Source organism: Ixodes scapularis, unplaced genomic scaffold (genome assembly GCF_016920785.2).
Source record: "Ixodes scapularis isolate PalLabHiFi unplaced genomic scaffold, ASM1692078v2 PGA_scaffold0__279_contigs__length_252992795, whole genome shotgun sequence".
NCBI lineage: Eukaryota > Metazoa > Arthropoda > Arachnida > Ixodida > Ixodidae > Ixodes > Ixodes scapularis.
In genome coordinates, this window is record NW_024609835.1 from 221,814,781 (window position 1) to 221,829,781 (window position 15,001).

Below are 15,001 nucleotides of genomic sequence, written 5' to 3' on the forward strand. Positions count from 1 at the left end.
AATTTGGCGGGGAAATTGACGTCACGTTACATAACAGGACTTCATGTTTACCGCTAAATTTAGAGGATAATTTTTTGCTAAATTTCCCCTATAAATTTAGTGAGAAAATTTTCCGCTAAATTTGTCGGTAACAATTTCTGCTAAATTTAGCGGTATAATTTCCGCCATATATCGCGCTAAATTTATCAGAATTATTTCCCCGCAAAATTTAGGGGGAACATTTTTTGCTAAATTTAGTAGAAATATTTTCACACTAAATTTATCAAAAAAATTTCCCCGCTAAATTTCGCTGAAAAGTTCCCCGCTACACTTAGCGGAAACGTTTCCCCGCTGAATTTAGCGGAAAAACTTCCCCGCTAAAATTTGCGGCAAAATTTCGGCGCAAAATTTAGCGGGAAACTTAACGAAAATATCTCGCGTAATGGGAGGGGAGCATTAGAGGGGAAAGGGACGGTAAGGAGGGAGGAACATATCCTCCCCTTTTTACCCTCTCTTCATCCTCCTCAAGAGCCGCGGTCTAATTCGGCCTTAGAGAGAATCGCAAACGCGTTTCATTTTTTGTTGTCTTCTGCAATCCTTGTTCTTCGACGTAGCTGGCAGCTTGATCGGGAATATAGTTAATTTTTTCTCCTCAACAACCCAATTCGTAGAATTTATAAAATCCTTTCCTGAAATACCAGACGGGAGGGCGTGGAAACCCGAACTTTATTTTTTATTTTTTATTATCACTCCGAATCCAATGAGCTTCCAGCCTCATATGATAAGAACGCTGACGAACGAATCACAAAATAACGAAGCTTAAAAAATAATCAGTCCATCCAACCCCGCGTTTCACGAGCTGTCTGGAGCTGTGGCACTGTTTTCATTCGCAAACCGCCAAGTTGTAAGGAACCGCCGCGGCGTCTCTTCTGCCGACAAAAGAACGTAACGTCTCAGGGTTTTAGGTGCTGTTATGCTCGGAAGAGCAAACTTGCAGGGAGACTGTGATAAGCCGGAGTGCCACGAAGGGGTAACGTTCGCCGCCGACAACCAGTATTCAAGCGACAGGGTGTGTGTGTGTGTGGGGGGGGGGGGGGGGGGGGGGGGAGGCGTTTTTTAGTCTTAGCGTGGTTGTAAAATGGTGCCAGCAATCCTGAGTGCGCGCAAAGCGCCGCGATTTCCTGGCCGTCGAGGATGCCTTGTGAAGCGAAGCAAACATATAAAGTTCGTGTTATCTCCTGTATCGCATAAACAGCTTCTATTTTCGAATGGTTGGACGAACGTAACATTGCTGCCGGACGCTGTGGATTTATCTTGTTTAGTTTAACTTTGTGATCGTGATCGCTCGTTTTATTTACTTTTTTTTCGCTTTCCCCTCTTATCTTAAGATAGTGAGCAAAGTTTGTCTCCCATTCTGCCCGAAATAGCGGTTAGAGGTTGAAATGTCGCACTAACGTTTCGCCACGGGGATTGCTCGCGCGATAAATAGCTCTATAGCGCAGAGAAAATGTTGAAGTAACGCTAAGATCTGGGTAGCGTCTGTGAATGCAGTGAAACTAGGAAAGCTGCCTAAAAACTTAGTGCCCATAGACGGCGGGAGGTTTTTGTGTTTAATTTGTTTCAACATGAAAATGGAAAGATAGCAAACCGCGTATGGTATTCACATAAGGAGATCACGTTTAAAAAACCTTTCAACCTTGCATAGCCGGGATACCGATTATAGTACATCACCACCGAATAAAAGTTAAAAAAAGCTAATGTACAAACCTAGAGCAGTATGGTGTCATAACATATCTTAAGCAGTTTCTCACTCTATTTTCCTGGCTGTTTCTAGCACCCTCAGTCATAAAGCTTAATCGGTATTCTGCTCCACGAATTCCCGAACAACTTTCTCTCAAAGGACCCTATGAGCTAATTTTATCTATATGATGATGCAGCGATCATATTTGGCTATTAAGCACCTTGAAAACCAAGCTGAAATTATTGCGAGTTTGGCGTGCCAAGGTGGTTTCATCCTGTCATTTTATTGATTTCGTCTTTTGAATTTCTAACTAGCGCGTGTTATTGGTCATATGATTTAGATTGTAGTACAAAATACTTGCGCAATAGATATAAAGTGAAAGCTATACATCTCTCCCAGAATTTCCACTTCTGAAAATGAACTTATGATTATCAGTTTCTCATCAGAAAAATTGAACGTGGCGGTATAGTCAAGACTTGAGTGGCCGTCGCCACTCTGTTTATGTTCTTAACAGCTAATGTATTCTAGCCATTTTAAGACCCAATCTGCCACGTGTTTCACTTTTGGGTAACTTATTTGCTCCTTCTATTTGCAAATCACATTGTTTCGTTTGTTGGTAATATGAAGTTTCATAGGATTGCCAATAACGTAAAGCGTCTTTTTAATCGTGAAGTCGGTATCTCATTGTTTTTGGCCACAAGTGGCAATCAACCGTGTTTCAAAATTGTGCGCTAAAACTTTATTCTAAAATCCCAGAAAGTTAACAGCATTGAGTTTTATATAAATGATCCCATCAGTCGCTTAACTTAGTCTGTAAAGGTTTCCAATGCCTTCTGTATATCTCTAACGAATCTTGGTTTTTTAATTGAATTTTCACTTCATTTTTACCGGATGATCTTTAAACGCGAATTGAATTTTTTGACCGCGTGTTCCCTGCTACGTAGATGCCTTTTCCGTTATGTAAATCTTGAAATCGGCGAGCATTAGATTACAGTATAATTGCCGCAATTCCGAAAATAAACTAAAAGATGTTAATTCACTTTTTTTTTATTTCAGAACTTGGTGAGTCATACTTCAAATACAGTATTAACGGTGTTTACTGGACACTTTGCATTTGATAGCGTATCTCATCAAAAGTTACAGTACAAGCTAGATAAGATACTTAAAAACACCCTGTTAGTTAAATGGATTTCGGCGTACCTTTCTAATAGACAGCAATTTGTAATGTTTAACAAATATTGTTCTAACAAACTTTCCATTGACTCTGGCGTTTCCCAAGGGTCTGTTCTTGGACCACTCCTTTTTTTAATATTTATTAATGACATCGTGCAAGACATTCCGGTTAAAATTAAACTATATGCTGATGATTGTGTAATTTACTCCGAAATAGATGGTATTGCAGATCAGTTGTTGATAAGCAGTGCTTTTGAAAAAGTTGCTGCTTGCTGTGATGCATGGCAGATCTGTATTCACTATGACAAAACTGTCTTTATGTCAATCACTAACAAAAAACTACCATTAAAGTTCAATTACTTTGTTAATAATACATTTCTTTCTGAGGTAGCACACTATAAATACCGAGGTCTGTGGATTTCAAATAACCTTACTTGGACGCAGCACATTGATTCCGTAAGAGCTAACGCAATTCGTAAGTTGTTCTTTCTCAAGAGAGCTTTGAAACCTGCTCCCCCTCCTGTTCGCCTTCTAGCATATAAATCAATTGTTCAGCCAACGTTAGATTACGCTGCTATTTTTTGGGACCCTTTCACCACGACTAATATTAATAAAATTGATAGCGTACAGAAAAAGGCCGCAAGCTTTATATGCAGGGTGTCACAAAAGAAAATTTACACGGTCTTTTTTACCGCAAAAATAAACTAGGCATCGCCAAACGCTCATTCTCCGCCCAAAGGTAGAGCTAGAGGTCACAACCAGATGCCAAAGTTTCAGCCCGAACCGATAATTTAATCAAAGTTATAAGTGATTTCCTGAAAATTTCAATGGGAAAATGGAGCCCATTTTTGCTCGTTTTCGGTTTCTGGTGCCATAGAGCCCGATGTGTTTGAAAACTCCGTCGGCCACCATTTTCCCATTGAAAGTTTCAGAAAATCACTTATAACTTTTGATTAAGTTATCGGATCGGGCTGAAACTTTGGCATCTGGTTGTGACCTCTACCGCTACCTTTGGGAGGAGAATGAGCGTTTGGCGATGTCTAGTTTATTTTTGCGGTAAAAAAGACCGTGTAAATTTTCTTTTGTGACACCCTGTACAACAGCTTTGGACGTACTTCTGTAACCGAGCTTTTATCAAGGGCAAACCTACCACCATTAACACAAAGAAATCGTCATTCTCGTCTCAAGGTTCTGCTTCAATTAATTAAAGGTCCTTATAAAATTTATGTATCTCAACTAGTTTCCTTTTCTTCTGGATATACGACCAGACAGAGGCATGACTTAACTATAACTCCTTTCCGCGCACACAATAATTGCTTCAAATATTCTTTTTTGCCTAGAACAATAATCGATTAGAATAACCTTACTAATGATGTAGTTTTGCAGCGATCATTGATATTATTTGCCTCCCACCTTAGTTAACATTCTTTTGTCTCGTGTGTTATTTTTTATTTCTTTATGTTACATTTTGTATTTTTGTCCTTTTGTGACAGCTATGTATCTGTACTTTCACATTTAAACTCACCCTGCTAAAATCTCTGCTAGGGGATTGCAGTATTGATAAATAAAATAAATAAATAAAAATTAAAAAAAAATGGCTGTGAAACAACTATTTAGGATTCTTCGGCTTGTCTAAATTTTGTACCCGAGAAAGCTTTTAGCTACCCTCTAAAAGGATCTTTTTAAAAGAACCTACAATGGGTTCTTTTAAGCTTCTTTTTTTATGCGAAAGACTTCTTCATCGCCCAGTTGCCTCTCTAGTGCTCCAGAAGGCGATAGTGCTTTAGGTGAAACCGTTCTTCACGTGCTGTAAGAGTTCTTGGAATTTCGAAGAGCCTTTCAAGAACTGTTGTTTTCAAGCGTAGACGCTAAAGCAATTTTAAAATGTTTGCAAAAAGGCAACGGTTTTAATATCTTCATTGAAGAATCGTACCGGTTTTTTGGCCGATTTCAAGATTGGGACCAAAAGAGCGCTTCAAGCTTATCCGCAATGACGTTTAAAAGAATGACGGAGTTATTTCAATGTCATCGTCATTATCTTATCAACTCGTCCGTCCTTCGTGGGTGCTCCGGTGGCATATTACCCAGATAGGGACAATAACCACTACGTCAACCTTCTAAGCGTCAGTCAAAGAAGGCCTTGTGGAGCTCTATTTCAACCCAATCTCAAAATTGAACCACCCCTCCCCCCCCCCCCCCAAAAAAAAGAGCGCGCTGTTAAAGGTAATTTTCTTTTCGCAAATTATTTAGATTTGTCTAACCCTTAATGATAATTTTTGTCAATAGTGCAATTTTAATATGACCCATCATATCATCTCCTTGAAGGTAATTGACCGATTTAGGTAATTAGTGCATTAATCGTGGCTGTTAGTTTTCCATCTAATGTTTGCTGAGTCCCATAAACGCACAGTGAAGACTGCATTTACTTAATCGTCATCATTTTTACTTTGTAAAAAATCAGCTGGAAAAAAAATCGTCAACCTTAAATTCAGCGTTTGACAATTATGTTGCCAGTTTTTGATGTGTTCTGGGTACTATACTTGTTAAAGTTTAGCTAGATTACGACCATTATTTGACTCGCTTCTTGAACGCTTTCTCTACACAAACGTATTTTGCAAGGCATGCCCGAAACAGAGTGCAATATATTTTTTTTTTATTTTAAAATGAGTCATAGTGAAACTTGCACAAATGAAGGCATTGGAACTTATGTAATTTGGTGTGTTATACAAGAGTCTACAAAATTATTTCATACGTCACTTTCTTTAAGGAAGTGCGAAGTGAACAAGCATTATATTTTAGCATTCTTTATGTTACAACGAAGGTGTATAAAGCATACTCGATCTTTCTTTGTTAGAGTTCCTTCTTTTAAATCATTCCGTTATGCATTACCAGAACAAACATGGTCAAAATTCTCTGAAGATTTTACATAACCTCGCAGTCACCGATGACTTTCAAAACTTTATGTGTTAGCATTTAAGTATATTGCCCTATCCTTAGTCGAAATAGAGTTTATTATATCGGCTCTCCTTTTACCTAATTGCGGGGGCTTTAGATTATTTTCTTTGACGAGGGCCATTTCGTTCTCGTGCGGCAGGCTATCAGAATATCGCAACTGCTCTGGAATTTTCCGGACCCACGAGTTAGGAAACAAAAATGCGCGAATTGTACGTTGTTAAAGAAGGAGTCTAGAATAAGATCCGCTTTCACAAGTATCTAAGTGTCCCCCTACAAAGAAAAAATAACGTACTCTTAGACTCACGCTACATAAAACGAAGGCTTAGATCAGCATTAGAATTGCTACAAAACATCACATGACTCCGCTCTATGAGAAGTTCTTGACATTATAAATATAGGGTTAAGTTTTTTTGTTTGTTTTTTTACCCTTATTTGGCAAGATTTGTACACTACAGCTTACGAAACGATGGCGTGCTAAGTGTGGGAAAAGTGTTTGAAATTGACGGCGTAGACTTTAGGCACGTATCGTCAGAATGATAAACACACTTTATGAATCCTCGAGCTTTAGGAAACTTCAATGCCTCGCATTGAATCTCCGGGCCTTTGTTTTAAACCTCGGTGGCCAGGTCGCCCGGTCGGGCCGTATCTTGGTTCACGTTTCGGTAGACACTAGCACGTCGGTTTTCCTCCTTACCTTTGTCGCGGGATGAAATTGCATTTTCTTGGAGTAGCAAATAACTGGACAGCGTAAAACAATGTGCTTTTTTTATTGATTTTAGCAAACAATAGTCCCTGCTAAAGAAACGCAAAGCGTCCCTTATTACGTTCACGCCACTTGCTTCGTTGTACGTTCTTCGGCGCTCGCTAATATGCCGCAATCTGGTTCTCTATGGATTTACGGAACTCGCCAGGCCTTGGATTGTTTTTTTGTGTTTTTTTAACCATGACAGTTACCGACGGCTAGAGAATCGCCGAACGTGACATTATAAGGTACGCTAATTGCTTTGTGATTCACTCTTCCACATACGTTCTTATCGAAGAACGCCACAAGTACATGCATTCCAAGCAGTACAGATTTTGGCCTATCATTGGCAAATGGCTGGCGATGGTCTTTTGGCCAATGGCTAAAAAGTGGCCACTCATGGACCAACGCTTGGTTAATGGCTGCTGGCCAGTGTCCATTGGCCAATGGCCAGAGAAAGGCCAGTCATCGGCCACTGACTGGCCACTGTCTCGCCACTTCACAAAGGACCATTGCCCGCCATTGGCCAATGATTGGCCAACCCTGTGCGGCTTGGGTGGGTCGCGCAGCGATAATACTAAGCTCAATACACACCGCTCCATATGTTCCTTAAAGGGGCTCTGCAAGCACTTTTTTACTGGTTTTTAATTTGCACCAAACCTGAGCACACTGACCGTAGTAACTTGATGTAATTTTTCTTTTCTCGAATTTCGCCTTATTTTAAAAGTAATAGGCAAATCAAGATTACAAAAACAAGCAAAAAATAACCTCCCTTGTGACGTCCTTGGTTGCTTGAGCGGCCGTGAACTAGAGGAGGGATAGTGAGCTTAGTGAGCGCTCACGGCTGCCGCACTCCGTGTTGACGGCGCGAGAGGGCGCCACTAAAGCGTATTCTGGATAGGCTGTATACAGCGGGCAGCCAGAGCGGCTCTCATTGCATTTGCTGCGCGATTAAACACTAATTCGGCATGACGCTTCATTGGCCACAAATGACAGGAAACACGGGGTAAAGATCAGTTCAGAATGGGAGTCACTTCGCGAAATGGCCAAAACGCAAGACAAGGCTACTCGCTAAAGGCCTTCGGAACGCTCGGAGCCGGTCTGATCCTCCAGTCCATAAACGACCGGAGCGCCGCCGCGTACATCCGGGACTCTTCCGTGTCCAGCGCCTGATCCCACTACTCTTCTCTAGTATGCGCCGCCTTTTCCACCGCTTGGTGGCGAGTATGTCGACAGGTCATCTCTTGTTTCCGCACTTTATAAACTGCATTTGTTTCTTTTCTGATCTAAAATACTGAACAAAAACTACTTTTATAAATAATTGAAACAATTCGCACCACTTATATTTTGTATTTCGACTAAAAAGAAGCTATTAGCGGCTCTGACCAGTAGTAAGCCCAGGACCTAAGACGTCACATTTCGCGCGCTTTCGGTACCGCGGGTCGCCCCCGTCGGTGGAGGAGGTTTCCGCGTCGTCCGGTTAAAATATGACGCACTGATATTTAGTTACTCTCTCCGTGCCCGCTGGCTTGCCCAAACCCCAAGAGACGTGGAAACCGCAAAAAAAGGTAGACGCTTAAATATGATTGCAGGGCCCCTTTAAGGTGTCGATGACCCTCAGAGACTCGCTATGCTTGAAGGGAAAAGAATCGCCCAGATTTTAAACCAAGTTTCTCTTAAAATATCAATATATATATATATATATATATATATATATATATATATATATATATATATATATATATATATATATATATATATATAAGCTCCTCCCGAGAAACTCCTACTCTATGGCACGAAGCCAATGCGGTTACTAGGAAGGGTAGTAAATGCATAAATCGCTAAAACGGAACGAAACTCACAAATTCCCCCGATGAGAGTCTAACTCAGGACCCGGAACTTGTGAGGCCGACGCTCGAACAATTTTCCAACGCCATTTTTTTTGTTTTTCGTTATTGCAAAGGGCTGATTGGGAAAGCCAATTTATGTTAAAAATGCACTGGAGGATTTTTTCAGGGTGCGTAAAACGGTGGTCATTTCAAGAAGTAATTGACACATGCCGAGCTGCTTGGGATTGTCCTCCCGGGTGGAAAAACAACTTCCCACTTTATTAATTATGAAACAAAAAAGCACTTCTTCTGCATTGACGTCGCAGCGCCTGACTGCAATGCGTGATCGCGGTATGATAAAAGTAAATAAAGTGTCACATGGGAAACAGCCAAAATTTGTCAGGTTCAAAAAACAAATACCAGCTAGACAAATGCTCAATTGCGTTCTCAAAGTGCTCTAAAAAACGACCCCCCCACCCCCCCATCAAAATATAAATAAATAGTTCTCTTAGACAAAATATGAATACCTGTTCCATGGTCTTCGGTTGTTTGCATAAGAGACACTCAGTCGAAAATGGCACCAGCAGTATCTTTTTTTCTAAGCAACACCTTGACGAGCGAAGCATTTGTGTGTAATTTGAAGAATGACTTTACGAAGGGAGGAATACACAAACGCTAAACTCGCTTTAGCACATCTTCACGACTTTGGCAAACGACTGTTCGACACAGTGGTATTGAAAAAATACCAATCAACAAGTCGCAAGAGGTTTTTTTTTTTTTTTTTTATTCGTCCCATGGAGGTACTAAAAATATACCATACCCAGAAGACAAAAATGCTGCCCCTCCACAACCTCTTTTTGAAAACCAAAGAGATTTCCTGACTGAGGACGAACGAAACACGGCAGATGAGCTAAAAGTATTGTCCTTATAAAGGCGCGTAAGCAAGGATGCCCTTGATCGCGTAGAAATACGAAGCGTGAAAACAACCGCCTCACAAACAAATCCGTGAGCCCCAAACCCCGATTACGCACACAATGAAATAGATTAGCTCGCCTAATCGGCTCACACTCTACCTTCAGATTAATTTAGCAGACACTCGGTGGAACTTGCTTTAGTGGAGAAACGTGTGAAGGGGCAATTAATAAATGTGTTAACATTTCGTTCGGCCACCGACAACGCCAAACGTGCAAGTGATTCCAGGGGGTAGCTCCAACCATAGCCTCCACCATACTGACAAAGCCTGGCAGATCCCCCCAGAAGCGGCCGCCGAAGTTGAAAAGGTAGAGCGGCAGACAACAAATGGGAGGAGAGCCACGTGACGGGCGCCCCGCTGCGGCGAGATGCCGAAACACACTTTTCCCCAGCGATAGAATGACCTCTCGTGCTCCTGGCATTCCTCGCGCTACCGCTCCCTTTCTTCACGAAATTGAAAACCATGTTTCGGGTCCTTGCCACTGCAAACGCTGTGCGCTGACAACCAGGTTTCCCGAGAAATGCTCTGTGCTACCAGATCCTCACGCTCCAAATCTGCGGCCGGGCACTCTATGGCTCAATCTTCTAACTGCCTGGCTTTGTGAGTATAGAGGAGGCTATGGTCACACATCCGTATTGTAACTGACCACCACGCACTTTGTTGGCTGGTTTTATCTAATATCCGATATCCAGTAGATATTGAATGTCTGCTTTTGAACAAGGCCGAGCGCTATAGACCGCGCGCCGTAACGCGGGCGGTCCCAGGCGCTCGGTTTCGTCACCAGTTAATAGATGGCGGCACACAACGCCCCTTCAGCTACCGCGCAGGCGCTCTTTTTCCCGTTTAGGCTTTTCGTCGCCGTCTGGCCGTCCGTCCGACTCCTTCGTCTGCCTTCCAAGGGCCCCCCTTTTTTGTTTACGATGTTCAGGCTTTCATACATTTGCTGTCCACGAACGTTGGTCACGTACGCGAAAGACGACGTGAACCAAGGCGCTGCAGAGCATGGTGTGAGACGGTTTAGAAGACATCGGGCGCCGCGACCCGTAAAAAGTGTGCGGGATCGCGCATTTCATAATTTCGGAATCATTTTTCGAATGAAAGCACCTCCACCCCCTCTTTGAACTTCGCGGGTGTGACAAAAAGGGGTGCTTAGAATCGAGTGATTGCGATAGTAATAGTGGAGTTTTCGTAAGAGGTTTCCGCTGTCCCGGAATGTTTTCCGCAGCCCGTTACATGTCCCGAGACTCTGCAGGCAAGGCAAGCGCCGCTCACGCGCACTGGCGTCCTTGTTCCGGAGAGTGTGACGGATGTTGGATAGCGGACTACGAAAACGTCCTCTCGATAGATAAAGATGGGACGAAGATTATCAGTTACGATTCAGTGATACGACCCTTCCCCGATAGCGGTTACGTCTCTCGTACTTTTACACATTCGTCCGTCGTATCTTTGGGCTCCACGTTCCGGGTACGTCCGACGTACCTTTAGACACAGCGATTTCTCTTTCCTGACGTCGTTTGAATCTGTCAGGATTTAATGAAAAATCAATGTGGGGGGCTAGTCTCTCCGTTAATGATACTGGTATTGTTGCGGCACCTGTAAGTCTTAGAAATGTAACGAGAAGACATTCCTTTCGACCCAATGGAACTTGCAAATGGAACGTTGTTCCTAGAATAAGAAAAAAGGAGGAACGAGTTCTTGCTCCTGTTTTAAAAGAACGCGTACAACATTACCTTAACTCTAAATAAATAAATAAATACACATTCTGTGTTGCATGACAAAGATAAAATAAACAAATTTAAATCCAGGGTGAAATTGAACCAGTGTAATAGTAGTAGTACCTGAATTGTTGTATGTTTCATTGCCTTTTATTATATCCAATAAAATAATTTCCTCCATTCATTGAACGTCGGAATAAAACGTGGCAATAGTCGTGCGAATACGTTCGACATAAAAGAGAAAATAGGTCGGCAGCAGAGCGCCCAACTGCTTTTAAATGTGTACCGCTTGCGTTGGAGGCGACTACAGGTCAAAAATGATAACTAACTCCTTGCCTAAAACTAAAAATCAAGGTGAGTTGTTATCCTGGTTTATCAAAAGACTGGGTGAGGGTTTTTTCTGACCTGTACGAATATGGCTGAGCCCTTTTGGAGTGAAATGTTCTCATGGGCTGCACAAAAGTAGGGGAGCTTTTTCTTGGTGAGTTTAAATTTAGTGAGATTTTCTTCTATCAGCTCATATCCGGCGAGCTTTTCTGAAGTGAGTTTTTTTCTGGTTTGCTTTTTTCTGGCATTTTTCTCTTTAACGAATGCGCATTTCAGGCAGGTAAGCAACAAGTTGTGCAGGTTATGCTGATCTGAAGAATGTTTTAGACGTTATTTTACTTAAAACTTTCGTTGAATAAGCAGTCAAAAAATTACTTTATATTAGACTTAAATGTAAACATTTTCGACGGACATCCGTCTGGTTAGGAATGATTAATAAATCTTCAACTTAGAAACTCTAACCAAGCTTTATTAAAAAGCAAAAATCCCGACGTTTCGGAACCAACTCGGTCCCTTGGTCACGGGTGACTGTTTTTGTCCCGCGGAACGGCCTGCCCACGAACCCGAACACCCCCGGGTGTTTTCCGGATTATCCCTCTTAACCCCGAAACGTAGCTGCTGGGAAGGGTCCCCGTCGACCGGTTTATGTTGCCACGTGTGCATTGAATGTGCCACGACTCCAACAGGAGGCGCCTCCGCCAGTTTTTCTCCGTTCCGAGGATGGAGCTGTTGTCAAGGTCGATGGAGTGGTTCGTCTTCTCGACGTGTTCGGCCAGCGCGCTTCCCTCCACATTTTTCTTCGCGATGTCGTAGCGGTGGCGCCGCAGGCGCTCTGGATAGTTTTTCGTTTCCCCAACGTACGACGCGGGGCAGTCACCGCAGATCGCCCCCCGAGGGAGAGGGCACAGGGACTGGTTTATAAAATTCCCTGCGGTGACTGCCCCGCGTCGTACGTTGGGGAAACGAAAAACTATCCAGAGCGCCTGCGGCGCCACCGCTACGACATCGCGAAGAAAAATGTGGAGGGAAGCGCGCTGGCCGAACACGTCGAGAAGACGAACCACTCCATCGACCTTGACAACAGCTCCATCCTCGGAACGGAGAAAAACTGGCGGAGGCGCCTCCTGTTGGAGTCGTGGCACATTCAATGCACACGTGGCAACATAAACCGGTCGACGGGGACCCTTCTCAGCAGCTACGTTTCGGGGTTAAGAGGGATAATCCGGAAAACACCCGGGGGTGTTCGGGTTCGTGGGCAGGCCGTTCCGCGGGACAAAAACAGTCACCCGTGACCAAGGGACCGAGTTGGTTCCGAAACGTCGGGATTTTTGCTTTTTAATAAAGCTTGGTTAGAGTTTCTAAGTTGAAGATTTACTTTATATTAAACACGCATCATCCCCATACTTGCTCAGCCAGTGACTTGCCTTGGCCTGCAGGTCGTTTGCCTGATGAAAAAAGCAAACTATATGAGAAAGTCGCCACTCTCAGGTAATGAGAAAATTGAGCGTCCAATATTCCCCGCCGGACGGAATTACCCTTTCCTTCGATCTTTATTTTAGGAACATGGGTGACGAGAACCCTATCGGCTCTCGTCACCCATGTGACGGGAACCTGGAAAAATAACCCTATTGGGATATTTTTCCAGGTAAATAAACAGAAGTTGTATTCCTTTATTTATTGACCTGTACATGCGTTTTTAGAATGCGTATACACTACGCTGGGTATCGATGTGGGCACGCGGTGCACTCATATTTACACGATTGGTTTAGCCTCGTCCTTACAGAGGGAATGGGATTCCCATCTGCAAAATAAACTTCTTTAATTAAGCCCATCCTGAGTGAGTGGCGCAGTGCCAGACACCAAGAACGTTTTTATGAGATAGTTTTATGCCGGTTGAGAATAGGACATACCAACCTTACTCATAGCTACCTCTTGCGTAGGGAGAGTGAACCGACCTGTGACTGTTGTTCAGAACCATTAGTATTCTCCCCATTTTTATACTTTGTCCACACGTTAAAAAGCACCGTCGAGTTTTTTTTTTTTTTTTTTTTTTTTTTTTTTGTCGGGAACATGTACCATTTTACTTGTCCCTTTTACTGGGTGCCTTGTCTCTCGTCCGATTCTCACAAATTTTAACTTTTTTGGAAGAAATAAATATTATGCGGAAATTATAATTCTAGTTCCTAGTAGGGCTCACTTTGAGGTTTTAGACAGTCTTTTAGAAAAAAAAATGTAGGTGTCTTTTACACAATGTTTCTCGCGAACCACAGCTTAGATGCAGTTGCGCCAAAAAAAAAACCAACCTCGTCCTTATCAGGCACCTTATATTCTATAGACGCTTTGCAGCAGCTGTGAACAGACGCCACTATAGCCGACCTCCAGTTTTTGTTTCCTCTTATTTCATCCACTTCATCATTATCATAGCAGGCCAGGTTATCGCCAATCTAGATTTTACTATGTCTTTCTCCCGAGCATTGGCCTTTGTGGAGGCTCGTCAAAGCCCGTTTCAGCAGCTCAGTATTTTGGTAATACAAGAGAAGGCCCGCAATGCCGGTTGTAATCTGACGGGTGTGTAAAGTGTCCATAGACCGACACGCGGACTTGACGTCACGGAGCTGCGGCGGCGCTGCGATCGGGCCGGAGCAGGGTGGTGTAGATAGAAGGGGGCACGTTTTGCATGGGAGTCATACCGTCTGAGCAAGCCGCAAATTTGTGTAGCCGTTAATTGCACTGAAAGGTTCATCAAACGTATCGAAGTGAGTTTCCACAAGTCCTTGGTAGACACTGAAAAGCGCAGAAGGTGGATACTATCCGTAAATCGTAAAAAAAATAGTCGCATCTTTCGGACGACCATTTCAGCGGCAAGCAATTTCCTAAAGGGAAGTTTGAGTTCCATTCAAATCTCCGTCCAGAGGGTTGCTTATGTGCAGGCAAACCGTCGTCTGATAAAGACCACCCAGATTTTGTTCTCACGGTGTTCGCTCACAGGGCACCAGCCAAGCGCTCGTCTACAGCTCGGTATACGCCCGTGCTACCAAGCGGAAGGAGATCGGCGGCAGAACGGACATAGCGTTACCTTTTGTCATGCCTTGTGACCACGAGGGCAATAAAAATATCATACCTTGATTGAAGGACGCTTTGTGTTTTTAATCAATTAACAAATACACTTCCGCAGACTCACAGTCTGCTGATCTCGCCGGAAGCGCGGAAAGCGGCTCAAAGTAATCATAGGCCTCGAGAGACTTTTAAGCCTGCGCGTGTCGGCCGTGAATTGGCTTGGCGAAAAAAAAAACTAAATAAACAACGACGTGAGCTATCGACGTGAGCTATCGACGTGGGTGGTAGCAACTTCATGTCGGAACTCCAGCAGGCCTTGTTTACGGCGTACGGATCGTCGATGATAACGCCGTGCGCGCACAATTTGTCTCGATACCGCTGCCGTTCAAGCTCGGGTAGCGAGCTCAAATAGTCGGGCATAGCTTACGACATACGTTGGCAGAGAGTACGATGGAAAAACAAAGCTGGAAGCATCTCTACAACGTCAGCAGCGAGCGCACGCCGCAGAAC